The 15,630-nt window shown below is 39.6% G+C and overlaps 1 long non-coding RNA gene across 2 annotated transcripts in view; it reads right to left on the bottom strand.

The window, feature by feature from the left end:
- Positions 1-14,563, bottom strand: part of LOC109369160 (uncharacterized) — a 191,716-nt gene extending 177,153 nt beyond the window's left edge. For both annotated transcript variants that reach the window (XR_014885307.1, XR_014885308.1), the window contains exon 1: positions 14,466-14,563. This is a non-coding gene — a long non-coding RNA (uncharacterized LOC109369160). The remainder of the gene's footprint in view (positions 1-14,465) is intronic.
- Between the last annotated feature and the right edge of the window lie 1,067 nt (positions 14,564-15,630).

Below are 15,630 nucleotides of genomic sequence, written 5' to 3'. Positions count from 1 at the left end.
CAACTCACAGTTTTGCCTTACTGCACAAAGCACAGAGAAGTCCTAAAATATGACTGGACAGTTGTACCTGGGAACAAAACCAGTCTAAATTCCAAACTGTAAATTCTTAAAGAAACAGCAGTTATGGATGACAAAATCTCCCCTCTCTTGCTTATAGTTATTACTTAAGCATATTTTCTTTACCTAGAAAAACAGACATCTTTCACAGCTACACAGGCAAGAGTGCTGCAAAATATGGGAACAGCTTTTGTCTTTCACCAAATGCTTAAGAAGTGTAACAATTTTGTGTACAACAACTTTGAGGATGCTGTCATGGAGCCCAGCAATCATAGTAGATCTACTATATTCTACTAGGTAGAACTTCAATCACTTAAAAATTCCCCAAAACTGAACCCTACACTGTAGTGCGTAACAGTAAAGAAAAGAATCAAATGCTGCAGAACAAAATGTATTGATTTTACCTAAAGAGAGTTAAAATGAGGTTTCTTTCAAGGCTCGCAGACCACAAATGTCACCCACGATGCAATTAAGGAGAGAGGAACATCAAAGAGGATACCTGCTCAGCCCTTAGAGCCTTTCTGAAGGAGCCGCATGTGCTTCATGCAGGACAGGTGGTTTAACCACAAAGGCCTCAGGTTCCTCTCAGTGATAATACTGACAAGAAGTTTGTTCCACTTCATCACCCAGACAACTAAACATCAATTTCAATTACCTTTTGTCTTTTCTTATGTCACATGAATTATTTAGGTGCTTTTTTGTTGGTGTTTTTTTTTTTTTTTCCCCCTTCCTGTTCTAGAGGTACTGATAGTAGTCCAGATAGTGGAATATTTGAACAAGATTAGATTATACAGATAAATCTTATACTACAGAAGTCACAGAAAAATAAGCATTATTTATGATAATATTACTCATTTACAGTGGTAAAAATGCCAACAGTAGTAAGAGACAATAATAAGAGACAAAATATCCTTTCTAACAACTTACACTGGGAAAAATAATCAAATTCCTCAATTTCCATCCTCTGGCTTTCATATTATTTTTATATAAAAGATGCTCTTAATATAAAAAAGCTCCTTAATTCAGACACTGTGATATGCTTGTTCCAGCGGATGCCTGAAATTTCTTTGCCATATTTTGGCTCTGCAGCAGATTTTATAAGGGAGACAAAATCATTACAGGAACCCCAGGGACATCTTAAAAAGTTACAAATCTCACAAACACTATTTTCTTAGACATCATAGAGAAGAGAATTTGCTCATATACACACCTAGAAGCAATGTTTAATGCATGTATGAGAAACAGCTATCATTTGCAAGAGGGTATTTATGAATTAATAGCAAGTAAGGACATTAGCAAGTATTAGAATCTTGAATGCTCATTACAAGTCCCTTATGCACTACACATTTGAGTCTTTATTAGGAGCAGCCCTATAACAAGCCATCATTTTTGCCACGGAGTTATAATAAAATTTACTCAAGATTGTTTTACAGGAAAGCAATAAAGTTAGGTTTCTTTCGTTTACACAAGTTCTGTATTTCAGGTACAAACTAAATGCGTAGATTCATTTAAGTTTGAAAAATGGAGTAAATATCATTAAAAAACCTCCAAGTGAATAGTAGAAAACCATTAATGGGCAAAATAATTTCAATCACAGAATCACACCAAATCACAGAATCACACCAAATCACAGAATCACACCAAATCACAGAATCACACCAAATCACAGAATCACACCAAATCACAGAATCACACCAAATCACAGAATCACACCAAATCACAGAATCACACCAAATCACAGAATCACACCAAATCACAGAATCATGGGGGACTGAAGGGATCTCTAGAGGCCATCTAGTCTAACCTCTCGCTGAAGCAGGTTCCCTGCAGCAGGTTGCACAGGAAAGCATGAAGGTGGGTTTTCATATCTCCAAGATGTGGACTTCACAACTTCTCTTGGAAGCCTGTTTCAGGGCTCTGGTACTCTCAAGGTAACAAAGTTCTTTCACATGTTTGCAATAAACTTCCTTTGTTCTGGTTTTTGCCTGTTGCCCCCTGTTCAGTCCCTGCACCACTGAAAACAGTCTGGACCCATCCACTTGTCTCCTGCACTTTAGATATTTATAAATAGCACTGAAATCCTCTCTCAGACTTCTCCTGTCTGGGTTAACAGCCCCAGGTCTCTCTGTCTCCACAAGATGCCTCTGGTCCCTAATCATTTTTGAAGCCCTCTGCTGGGCTCTCATTAGAAGTTCACTGTCTTGAACTGAGGAGCCCAGAACTGGACACAGCACTCCAGATGTGGCCTCACCAGGGCAGAGAAGAGGGGAGGGAGAACCTCCCTAGACCTGCTGGCCATGCACTTTTTAAATGTACCCCAAAATACCATTGGCCTTCTTTGCCACAAGGGCACACTGCTGGCTTCTGGTCAACCAGTTGTCCCATCAGAACTCTCAGGTACTTCTCCACACATCTCCTTTCCAGCAGCTGGTGATTCCTAGATTTTCAAGCTCACTTAAGCTTTTAAATTACTTTTAAGTAGGAAGAAATTTAGTGAAAAGTTCCATTTTTTAATACAATAACTTAAGCAACATTTGTGAGATGCCTTAACTAAATTTAATTAATTTTAATTTGGAGGATATACACAAAACATGCAGACAATCTACTAAATTCATTACTACAACAGACTGTTAATATTCAATTATATTCTGAAATTCAATTACAAAGAATTGATCTGAGCAGCTTTATACTTGACAAGCTACAAATAGTTTCAGTTAACGAGGAAGTTTTATCAATTAGTCTTGTGCCACATTTTGTTTTATCAGATCACGTTTTGTCTAAGCGTTTTTACTAAGCTCATCATTACTATGGTATCTCAGCACCTATTTTAGAAAGATGCTCTTGAAAGCACTGTAATTTTACTCAGTTGCTCAGTATGATAAGAATATGCTCTTTTAAAATGGGAGTAATTATAATTTTCTTCGAAGCTAGCAGAGCATAGCACCTCAGAACCTAATCTAAATCTCTGTTCTCTAAATTCACTTCAGGGATCCCTAACTTTGAACAACAAAACTGTGGATTCCCAAAATTGTTTAACAAATCTAAGAGGACCCAGCTTCAGGAATAAATTTATCTGGGAGGTTATGATGCATTTCTTGCTTATTTTGGAACATATTGAAGGGTATTTTAGAGTTTAACTATGAATTATTCGGTTTAGATTCTTGGAGTTTCAGAACCGACTTAATTAGTCCATGCAAAATCGATAAGATTTACTATTGACTTCTAAGAAGTCTGAGTTAATGCCAAGCAATTTTGAGTTTGCCCCTTCAAAACCACAATAGGGATTCAGTATTCGCCTCCTCTGGGAGAAGAGTAGACAGTACCTGGCCTAATTTAACATCATTATCAATACTTAATTTCCACTCACTTAAATCGTAACTATCTGAATATTTTATGAATTAATTAAGGATCTGGAGATTTGACACCTTCGGGAAAAAAAAAAAAAGAAAACAAATAAACCAACCAAACAAAAAACAACCAAAAAGCACTGATTTGCTGTTTGGAAGCACTCAGTGTCATGAAAGTAATTTTCTGTACACCTAGGAATACAGGTGGAATCCTGACATACTTCACAGTATCCAAAACATGTCAAATAATTAAAAAAAAATAAAAACGTTTACATTGGCATTTAAGATTTACACCTAATTATACTCATAAAAATCCTTCGTCAACCTGGCTCATACTCTCTTACCGAAAAATATCCTACAGAAAATGGAATTATTTTTGTAAGTGAAAGCTACCAGCTAAAACATAGAAATTTCAATTTATCAGGTGTGCAATCAATGAATATACAGAGGATATAGTATATTCAAGAGCTTGGCTTATATAATTATTATACTAGAGCAGAAAAGGACACTCACCCTATCCTGGGCTCACGTAGGAAACTCCGGTGGAGTGGATTTCCAGAAGAGATCCTTCCCCACTGGCAGTCAGCTCTTAAATGGGTCTAGGAGAGGTGGAGCCAGGCTAATTCACCTGTGCTCCCGTGGCTGACTCTTTGCTCGCCTCAGATGATCAATCAGAGGTTCAGGCTGTGATTCAGCAGCCCCATACAATCAGGATAGTGAGAACCTTTTGTAGATTTAAATAATTAAATTTACAAAATTCTATTTGAAAACAGTTACCCTTTTACTGCTATTCCTAGATGAATTTTTCTTAATGTTGCCAAAAATGCTCACAGAGCAGCATAACTGCCTAGGACACTGTAATTAAACAGGACATTTAAAGTCAAAGCCATTAGGCTCTGGCAACTTGTTCCTTTCTTGACAAAAATTGCTGATCACAGAAGCCTGAATAAAACAACTGTGAGGTTAAAATGCAGATGGAGAAAATGGGTCTGTGTGGGTAGAACTGCTGGAACAGTGAACACCAGAAGTAATGCCTGACGTAGCTATTAAGACCCTATGTATGTTAAAAGAAATATGCTTAGATTAGAGTTAGCTGATTTTGCTTTTAGTGTTTTCATTTGGCTGGGAATGAACATGATATCTGCTCCTCTGCACGTGGAAGAACACAGAGTTCAATAGCAGAGGTAGTAAACATCATTTTCTGATTTTATTAACTCGTTTGAGGTATTTGATATTTGTATTTCATCACTTTTTTTTGCTTGATGTAAAAAAACTGCTGTATCCAAAGGTACCATAAATGAGCACTACAGTGAAATACTTAAACTCCACAGACCTTGAATCTTGAGGGCACTAAAAAGAAGTCAAGTGCTCTCTCTGTCTTCTCGAGCAGTATAAGGCATTACGTACTGCTGACAAGAGTAAAGAAGAAAAGTTTCCAAAATTTTTATGAATTATATTTTAGAAAATCTTCTCCTGCCTTTTTAATTTATTTTTTTAATTACCTCTACTGTTCAGACTGATGCTGTTTTGTACAACTCTTCAGGCTGCAGACAAAATATGCATTCTAACAGGCCTCTTACGTGCAGTGGCTTCAAATATCTGCCTATTGATTTCAAAGCTGTGCATACAGATCTCAGCCTTATGTGTGAATCTGGGGTTTTCTTTTGATGGACAGCAATCCACGTGTGATATCTGTAGACAGATCGTCTCAGAAATGTCTTGTTCACTTAAAGTATTTTTTACAGGGCAAGTGTAAACTATAAAGAAAGTTTGTACTCAAAATGACTGAAGACACAATTCAGGAGAGAGCAGGACCTGAAGGGATCGCATTTCTGTGGAGCTCTACACTTTATTACTAGCCATATTCTGCTATTCTTTAGCAGTACTTAGGAGAGCAAGAGTGGCAATATCTTTCCTCAAATGAAAGAACAATACTAAGCTGCCCTTCAGTAGGAATAAGGTCAGTACTAACTAGGATAACTATTCATTTCAGCCACTGAAAGGACACACATCCTGCCTGTCTGGAGTGCTCATCTGGTTCATCCTATAGCAAATTAATCTTGCTACACAAGCAAGTGGGCTACAAGCCATTAGTCAGTGAACCATGACATTTCTGCATTCTGCATGTAAAATAACTCACTCAACAGAAGCCTGTAAAGCAAAATGTGCAAGAGTGACATTGCCTGCAAGGAGCAGATTACCAGAGTTTCTGCCTTGCAACACAGGAACTTCAAGAAAGCAGCCTACCTGCCCTCAGGGCACAAAGATGCCTAATCTTAAGGGGATATCATAGTTAAGTTTCTGCTTATCTGGAAACTTCAAGAAGTCGCCTTTTAAAGGGAGATTTGTACCGGGTCCCAAATTCACGCTGAAATTTATATGCTGAGTCAAACTTCAAGTATTCTATCTCCTTAAGCATCCGACTGTGAAGGGTGCCCAAGTTACATCTTTAATTAGGTATGACTGACCTATAGTGATGAGAACTCACTGTATTACTTGTACACTGGTAATATTCTCCACCAGGTCTCTGTTTTATAGGTTATGTGCTATTCTACTGTATGCAATTTTTTAGTTCTATGATGCATCATCTCAAAAATGTAACTGATAGGAGAGTGAGAGTCTATTACCCAAACTGAAATGGGGGAAAAAGAAAAAAAAATAAGAGTTCATTAATCTACGGCTCCCAAAATGCAGTAAGGAGCAATAGAACAAGGAGAGGAGAGTAGATGATATCAGCACCCTAACTTCAGCAAATTTTAAATTCTAAAAGCCTGGTTTTGCAACTACTCTTAAACATACTATTTTGTATGAAGCACTACACGTTATTTGCTTAATAGCAAATATACTGTGCAAATCTTAATAATACATAATAAAATAAAATCCCCCTTAACTGGTTGTGTCTGACAGCACACAATTTAAAATCAGTGTCTCAGGGAGCGTTCTGAGCAGTAAGCATGAAATATGTAAATGAGGTAATTAGACTGGAGATGATACAATTGATGCAGACATACATCTATGCATGAAGATTCTGAGGACAAGAAAAGGCCATGAAGAACTTTTTCTTGAGCCTCTGAGAGCAGTGCTACAGATTTATTAAAAAGGAAGAAGCTTTCAAAGAAACTACTTAATTGCAAGGCAATTAAAATTAGCATTGTACTGTCCTAAGTTTTGAAAAGTCATCAGACCTACAGATAATTTCAGATCTTAATGCTGCAATGCAAATGTAGTCTGCTTTTATTTTACATGAAATAACATACACCACAATGTGCTATGGGATCCAAACACAGCATATACGGATCGAAACACATCAGACAGTCAAATTTTAACTTCAATGCCTAGTTCTAGCTAATGTGCTTAGACATGTTTTACTCTTTACATGCATTTTAATGCGGATTTTAAATCATCTTGCCCCATATTAATAATAGATTGGAAGTCTAACAACAATGTGAAATAAGAACTCTTAGATAAGATCTTATTCTTCATTTGTGGGCACCTTAAATGAATTACTAGAAGAAACAGCTATCATATACAGTCATCATATAATATAACATAACAGCTATCATATACAGCTATGTCTAGTTGGACTTTAAAGTCTGAAGATCCTTGCTTCAATACTTGATTCTTTATGAGAGGTTTTCAGATGAACTGAAAACTAAATCTACTAGTGATTTCATTCAGACTTACCTTTCTAAAGTTATTCACCTTTTTGTTGCCCTTTTGGGCTGGATCTCCTCCAACCTGGACTTGGTAGACCAAACATATTTCTCCAAAATTAAAATATACTTTTTTGTCCTAAGAGTTCTTTGCCTCTAACTCAAGTTTTAGGCTGTGTTTCCTGTGTGGCCTATTGCAATAAGGAAGTTTTCCCTTTTTCAACTATTTAACTAGCATTCAGAACAGTCAAGAAAAATGTATCCCACTGTGCTTCAAGATCAGTGAGAGATTTGTGCCTTATGAACTTAAGGGCTCTTGGATTTCACTGTTGTTGGTCCCAGCAAGAGAGAGATTTAGGGGTTTATCTGAGCTATATTCTCTGTGCTACATATATTCCTTTGCAGACCAGCTACTATTTGTACTGTTATCTATGTATTTTATACATTTAAAATATCAGGACAAAACTTCAGCTGGCAAAATAATGTCACAGAGGACCTTCTGAAGTTTGTGCAATCAATGCTTTCTGTGGGATTATTGTAAACATAAGAAGAACAGGTCAAGTTGAATAAAGAAAAAAAATGTGAACTGTATAAATGGCACCACTGATCTTTTAAGGAGTAAAAAGGAAAATAATGGGAAACAAGTACTTGTTTGACCATACATTTCTTAGAGAAGCAACTAGTAAATCCATAGAGTAAACCACACTCAATGTCACACAGCAACAGACAAGAGAGAAGGTGCAGGAAACAGGTCAGTAAGTAACAGATTATTATTTCATTAGGAGTGCACAAGGTTGTCAGCAAATGTGCTTATATTAATCAAGGTTTGTTCATTTTCTGCGACGTTCATGATAAAAATCTACAGCACTTTAATATAATGCTATAAATGCACCATTAACTTCTGCAGGTGTATCTGCAAAAGCATGGCAGCACTGCTGTCCAAGAAATATTGATAATGAATCTCCATGATGTTTGGTCATGTGATTTCACTGAAAGATCCTCTACAGAGCAATTTTTAAAATCGTTCTGCTCTCATAAAATATCACGACAGCTAAGCCACCCTTCCAACATCACTTAAAAATTCAAAGTATGTTCATACAAGAATTAAAGGTAAGAAAATACTTAAAGTAAAAATCAAGTTAGAACCCCTCTCCTCCAAGTTTTCAAATTTCTTCTATGATTAACTGACCACAGTGAACTGCAGTTTGTATATATACCGTCACCATTCAACTATGAATAATGACAGGGCTTTGAATTATCAGTTAGTCCAAGGAAAAGTTCATATCAAACAAGAAAGATTTTAATGAAACAATGGGTAATTTTTCAGTTCTTGGAAACTGTCAGTAACTACTGCTCTCATTTTTGGGAGAAAAGATTTAGTCAGCAATATTCAAGCAGCACCAACTGTGGAATTGAGGGATTATTTTCCTTTTCCCAAACTCTCTGAGTATCCTTCCCTACACCTCATTAACAATTTCAATGTTTACGTTTTCCTACTCCTTTTCTCTGATTTCTTACCCAAGAGACATCTGTCCATTTATTTAAATGGAGTCTGTTTGCACTGAAAATAAAATCTGAGACGGATAGCAGAATACAAAGCAAAATGGTTGCTGTGAATTTGTGTTTCTCCCAAAATAATTTTCTAAGGAGAACACTAACCCTGATGACAGCAGGTTTGCATAGCTTTGGAATTAACAGTGGTTCGGAAATGCCAACAACACAATTTTATTAAGGGGGGTTCAACGCTGGTTTTCTTTGCTTATAGGTAGAGTATGGTTGTGTTTAAGACATTAGTAAAATTAAGATATAACTGACATTACCTAAATGTCAGCCTGGTTATAACCTCAATGTTCTTTAAATAAATGAAAACAAATGAGGAATGTTAATTTGTTTTAAAAAAGTTGGATGTTTGTGATCTTGAGTTATGTTTTATCCTGGCATAGAAACACATATTCTTTATGTATTCATGATCTAATCTTGTGCCAAAATGCAACTGTCAATACTCACAGCAAAATAAAAACTGAACAATTGTTTATTCTTCTGTTTGCCTTCAACTGCAGTTCCCATGCTCTGAGAGCAGTATATTTGATGTATGTTACTCTCAAACAAAAAGTTATAGGTTAACTATAACTAACAATCTTAGTAACAGAATGCAACAATTATGAAAAAATCAATATCTGCTTTTTAAATAATAGATTTTGTACATGTAGCAGTTCCATAATTCTAAGAAACTTCCTTGTACAGTACTCAAATGAAGAAGACAAAGTATATTTTCTTAACTACTAGCCAGTCTTTTTTTTCCACAAATCTCAACTCACTCAAAGTCCAAATACCTTGCTTTTGTTCACCCAGACCAATTTACAGACAAGATTAAAATTTGGTGACTTGGCCACTTGACAAGCCAAACTTCTCACATTTAAAACTCTTTAGTAGAATTAATTTTGGAGGCCCAATATATATATATATTTTATGCAATACATTTAGGATATATTCATATTATTTGAACTAATATGCATGATTGTCTATGTACTGTGTGTAATGCATATATTTAGAAAAGGAATTGGTGATCTTCGAAACTTGCAAGAGATTCCACAGTGGTATTACCATTCCAACTGCAAAGTTTGAGATTCTGTATGGTGCAGGTATGGAATCTCTTCACTCCAAAATAATGTAAATAGTGAGCCATCATTTTTCATCTTGGAACATATTACAATTATATTACATGTATTCTTCAGGCTTTTTTTTTTTTTTTTTTTTTTTTTTGGCTGCAGATCTACAATTACAATGAGGTATCATGTCTGGTTAAAGAATGAAGAGTACATTTCACTCAATACTAAGAGCTGTGAGGTGAACAGCATAGCAAATGTATTGTGAATACAGTGAAAAGACCACATCACTCTTCCATTTAGCCACAGGCATGAGTTCTTTCCTACTGCCAAGAAGTTTTAACAATAGCACAATGTGTGTCAGAAAACAAACAAAGAAATGAAAGATAAATCCGGTAAGAACTCAGTACTTGCTTGGTAAATAAAACAAATATGTTTAGATATTTGTGATACTGATCACACAGTCTGAAAACTCTTTCATCATTTTGCACTACTGAAAAAAGGAAGAATATCTATACATGGTGAAAAGAAAATAACATGGTTGCTGCCAATCACAAGAGATAGAGAGGATTCTGGAAATCCAAATGATAATGAAACCCTACGAAAGATTCAGGGATATGAAAAACAACATAGCAAGTTGACTAGTAGGCACATATCTGAACAGAAAAGAGCAGCAGCAGTTGTTCGGAAAGACAGAAATCTTGCCTTCCAGTTATATATTCTGTAAGTAGTGTAGGCAATGGATCTTAAGCTTCAAATGAAGTACTCCTACTAATAACCTTTAATGAAATGATTGCCACACACCATCCAGTTTGGTCCTATGGGAAAAAGGAATAGTTGGTTCACATAAACTACTCAATCTAATGTTTACTGGACTGTACAGTTTTGAAGCATTCACTGTGGTTAGAAGATACATTAAAAATTATGTTCCAGATAATTATGACAATGAAAACCATGAGCAATCAGAGTCTGGATCAGAACTTGATTTACAATGGGCTTGATCCTTCTGTACTTACTAATATTCCCTCAGTGTTACAGTAATATGTACTGCCTTTGATTATGTGATCATTGAATCACAGAATTACTCAGGTTGGAAGGGACCTCGAGGATCATCAAGTCCAACCGCAGCCTAACCATAGTACCCTAACTTTATCAACCCTCTGCTAAATCATATCTCCGAGCACCACATCCAAAGGGCTCTTAAACACATCCAGGGACGGTGACTCAACCACCTCCCTGGGGAGCCTATTCCAATGTTTAACCACCCTTTCTGTAAAGAAGTGTTTCCTAACGTCCAACCTAAACTCACCTTGGCGCAACTTGAGGCCATTTCCCCTTGTCTTGTCACTTGTCACCAGTGAGAAGAGACCTACCCTGCTCTCACTGTAAGCACCTTTCAGGTACTGAAAGAGAGTAATAAGGTCTCCCCTCAGCCACCTCTTCCCCAGCCTAAACAGCCCCAGTTCCCTCAGCCTCTCCTCATGGGGCTGATTTTCCAAGTCCTTCACTAGCCTCGTTGCCCTTCTCTGTCAAAGGCCTTACTGAAGTCCAGGTAGACCACATCGACAGCCTGACCCACATCCACTAAGCGGGTCACCCTGACACAGAATGAAATCAGATTTGTCAGACAGGATCTACCATTTGTAAACCCATGCTGACTGGGTCTGATCCCCTGGTTGACCTTTAACTGGTTCATGATAGTTCCTGAGATTATTCGTTCCATAACCTTCCTGGGCACCAAGGTGAGACTGATAGGCCTGTAGCTACCAGGATTATCTTTCCGGCCTTTTTTGAAGATGGGTGTCATATTTGCCAGTTTCCAATCCACCGGGACATCCCCGGTTAGCCAGGACTGCCGAAAAATGATGGACAGTGGCTTGGCAATCACATCTGCCAACTTCCTCAGCACTGTAGGGTGCAATCCATCTGGTCCCATGAACTTGTAAGCATCCAGCTTTCGCAGCAGGTCCAAAACTATCTCATCATGGATCATGAAGGGCTTATTCGGTTCCCCATCCCCATCTACCAGCTCAGGGAGCTGTGTTCCCAGGGAGTAACAAGTCTTACTATTAAAGACTGAGGCAAAGAAGGCATTAAGTACCTCAGTTTTATCCCTATCCTTGGTGACCAGGTTGCCCTCGACATCCAACAAGGGATGGAGATTCTCCCTAGCCTTTCTTTTTCTATTAATGTGTTTATAAAAGCATTTACTGTTTTCCTTTTCCTTAGTGGCCAAGCTCAGTTCTAATTGCGTTTTGGCTTTTCTAATTTTCTCCCTGCACAGCTTCACTACATACCTGTAATCCTCATAAGTAGCTTGCCCACTCTTCCAGAGACTATAAACTTTCCTTTTGTTCTTGAGTTCCAGCCAAAGGTCTCTGTTCAGCCAGCCCAGCCTCCTTGCCCGTCGGCTCGTCTTCCGTGACATGGGGATGGTCAGGTCCTGCACCTTTTAAACAATTTCCTTAAAATATTCCCAGCCTTCCTGGTCTCCCATGCTCTCCAAAGCTACCTCCCAAGGGACCCTCTCAACCATAGTCCTAAAAAGGTTGAAGTCCGCCCTCCGGAAGTCCAAGGTGGCAGTTCTGCTGACTCCCCTCCATGGTTCAACAAGGATAGAGAAGTCTAGCATCTCATGACCACTTTGCCCCAGACGACCTCCAACCTTTACATCCCCCACCAGACCTTTTCTGTTAACAAACAGCAGGTATAGGATATTGCTTCCCCTCATCAGCCTCCTCACCAGCTGTGTCAGGAAGTTATCTCCCACACACTTTAGGAACCTCCAGGACTGTTCCCTGTTAGCTGTATTATAGTTCCAGCGGATGTCTGGGAAGTTGAAGTCCCCCACCAGAAGAAGGGGGAGTGACCTAGAGACCTCACCCAACTGTTTATAAAGCATCTCATCCACCTCTTCATCCTGGATGGGTGGCCTGTAGCAGATTCCCACAATAACGTCAGTCTTGTTGGCCTTTGCTTTTATTCTGATCCATATGCTCTCAACCCTGTCATCAACATTATTAATTTCCACGCATTCATAGTGTTTTTTAACATAGAGAGCTACACCACCGCCTTTCCTACCCAGCCTGTCTCTTTTGAAAAGCCAGTAGCCCTCCATCACTGCACTCCAGCTGTGGGAGTCAATCCACAACGTTTCCATGATGGCAACTATATCGTGACTTTCCGAACACACAGTGACCTCCAGCTCCTCTTGTTTATTACCCATGCTGCGTGCTTTAGTATAAAGACACTTGAGCTTGGTCTCCTTGCGAGTAGCAGTAACCCTAGTACCCTCATGACCACACTCAGGTGTTTACACGGCCACCAACCTCACACCTGCCCTCATGTTCTTTCTACAAAGGGGTGAGTCATCCTCCTCTTCCACCAAGGCACAAGACCATGGGGTCTTACAAGCACATCCCTCTCCTGCAAGGGACATTACGTTCAGGCTCCGTATTAGTGACCCCAGTTACACCCCCACCCCCCTTCGTACCTAGTTTGAAGCCCTCTGAATGAATCTAGCCAAATCTCATCCTAAGACCCCTCTCAATCGGTTGGAGAAGCCAATCCTATCAGCCGCTAGCCGGCCCAGTCTCATGTAAACAGAGCCGAGGTCAAAAAACCCAAACCCCTGCCGGGCACACCAAGATCTGAGCCAGGTATTAATCCGTTGGCCCATTATATCGAGTCCCTCATTATTCCCTATAGCTGGAGAGATAGAGGAGAAAACAACTTGTGCTTCTGAACCCTTTACCTGTCTCCCCACGGCTCTGAAATCCTTTTTCAGAGTCCTTAGGGAAGTTCTGCCTAAATCATCACTACCAGCCTGAAACAACAGCAAAGGATAGTAATCAGTGGGCCAGACTAGAGAAGGAAGTTTCTTCTTCATATCCTTAACCCGGGCTCCCAGGAGGCAGCAGACCTCCCTGTGTAGAGGGTTTGGTCTACATATTGGCCCTTCTGCTCCCTTCAGCAGAGAGTCACCAACAACAATGACCCGTCGTTTTTTCCTAGTCGATGAAGTTTTAATGCTAGGCAAAGACTGGTCAGACTAGGGAAGCACCACCAACTGGGGAGAACCATAATCTCCACCATTGTCCAGTTGATCCTGCAGAGAACTGAACCTGCTTTGCAGGGGCAGCTGGAGGGGGCTGGGGACTCACCAGGATGGTGCGCCTGCGTCGCTGAGCAGGGGCCTTATGCCACTGCCCTACATCCCCCAATTCTTTGCCACTGTTCCTGGGGGGTGGAGAGGATAGTGGGTTGACTGAAGCAGGAACACTGTCTGCATGTAGGTTCCCCTCTGTCACCTGTTTGCAAGGCAGCAGGGGGTGACTTACTTCGTGCAGAGCCTCATCTGGCTGCTGAGATCTAGGGGCTGATAGGGTTTGGTACTAGCAATCAATCTCCCTCTCACATCCTTGAATGCTCCTCAGTCTCACCACCTCATCCTGCAGGTTGGCCACAAGACTGAGTAAGTAGTTTATCTGGTCACATCGTACACAATCGCTGCCTCCCCTCACCTAGCACTGCAAAGGCCTGTAGTGCCAGGCTCTGGCACTCACTACAGCCAGAGGACTGCACACCAGCATCATGGTTTGGGATCTCAGTCTGAGTACCCTCATTGTTCTTGGCAGTAGCCTTCCTTTCATACGGGTGTGGGGGCCTCAGTCTGGGTCTTCACAGTCTTCTTGGCTGCCGCTTTCCTTCTGTGAGAGCATGGGACCTCTATCTGGGTCACCTCATTATTTCTGGCAGCAGCCTTCCACCAGGGCACAGCCATGGCTAAGCAGAATACTTACTTACTGTACAAGTAGCCTCACGATTCACAGACCAGACCCTTCCTGATTGTCTCAGGCTTTTTCAAGGCACGGGCGGTGCGAATACAGCGCCGTTACCCAGGCAACGCCCACACACTGCGTCAGCCACTCTCGCGAGAACTGCCGGGCAAGAGCTGCCGGGCTACTTGGTTGGCTCCAGGCTTCCCTGAGTGAAGGAACCATCCGAAATGCCCTTGAACCCCACGGTCGGTCGCTGCTGGTCCAACCGGGATGGGTCCAAGGCAGCTAAGATCGGCGATCAAAGGGTTAGGTATAGTCCATACGTGCAACAAGATAGTGACCGTGCTCTACTGCTCTGGGCACTAAAAATTTGCATTAAGTATTCAGGAATGATCACCATGAAATTAGTAAAATAAAGAACTGTCTTTGATAACAATAAGGTTCAAGATAAGCAGAGGGAAAATAACAAAATTTACTTATCTATCTATACATATAGATAAGTAAATATGTGTATTTACACATATATATGTATATATACACATAAGTAAATAAGTAAATAAAACCATCAACATAGATGCCCAGGTGTCCACCATTACCTACATCATTATTTTTTTCTGATTTAGTAGTCTTTTACACAAATATGTTTCTCTCTCCTTCCTGGAATCCTGAACCAGATGTTGAAACATCTTCCTGAACTTCTCTAAACTCACCATTTTCTACCATTTGTCTCCCAACAAAAAAACACCAATTTGACCAAGAGAACTTAATGCACTCATTGTTCATTCCTCCCCAACAATCGCCTCTTCCCATGACACATCAGCATCCATTTTACCAAAGACACTGCATTTTCTTTAATTATGCACCTCCTCCCACGAAGAGAAACAACTGTACTGGATCTCAATAGCAAAAAGCACAGCAGAGAAGCACATTTCAGAGATTCTTAAATTCCCAAATTCCCTCTTGCTCAGTTTAGATGCAAAATCTCCCATCTCATCTTCTAAACGCATCTTTCAAGCAGATACACAAAGCATTTTTACTAATAAGCAATGAACAGACTTAGGTAGTACAAGCTGAGAAGGGCAGAATTTAACATTCAGCTTTATAAAAGAAAAATGACCTAAAACTGGATCAGCTTCACTGGGCTTTAAATTAGACTTTAACTTCAGGAATGATTATGAAATACTTT

The sequence above is a fragment of the Meleagris gallopavo genome, chromosome 10 (assembly GCF_905368555.1).
Source record: "Meleagris gallopavo chromosome 10, MGAL_WU_HG_1.1, whole genome shotgun sequence".
Lineage (NCBI taxonomy): Eukaryota > Metazoa > Chordata > Aves > Galliformes > Phasianidae > Meleagris > Meleagris gallopavo.
This window is presented reverse-complemented; position numbering and strand designations above follow the sequence as displayed.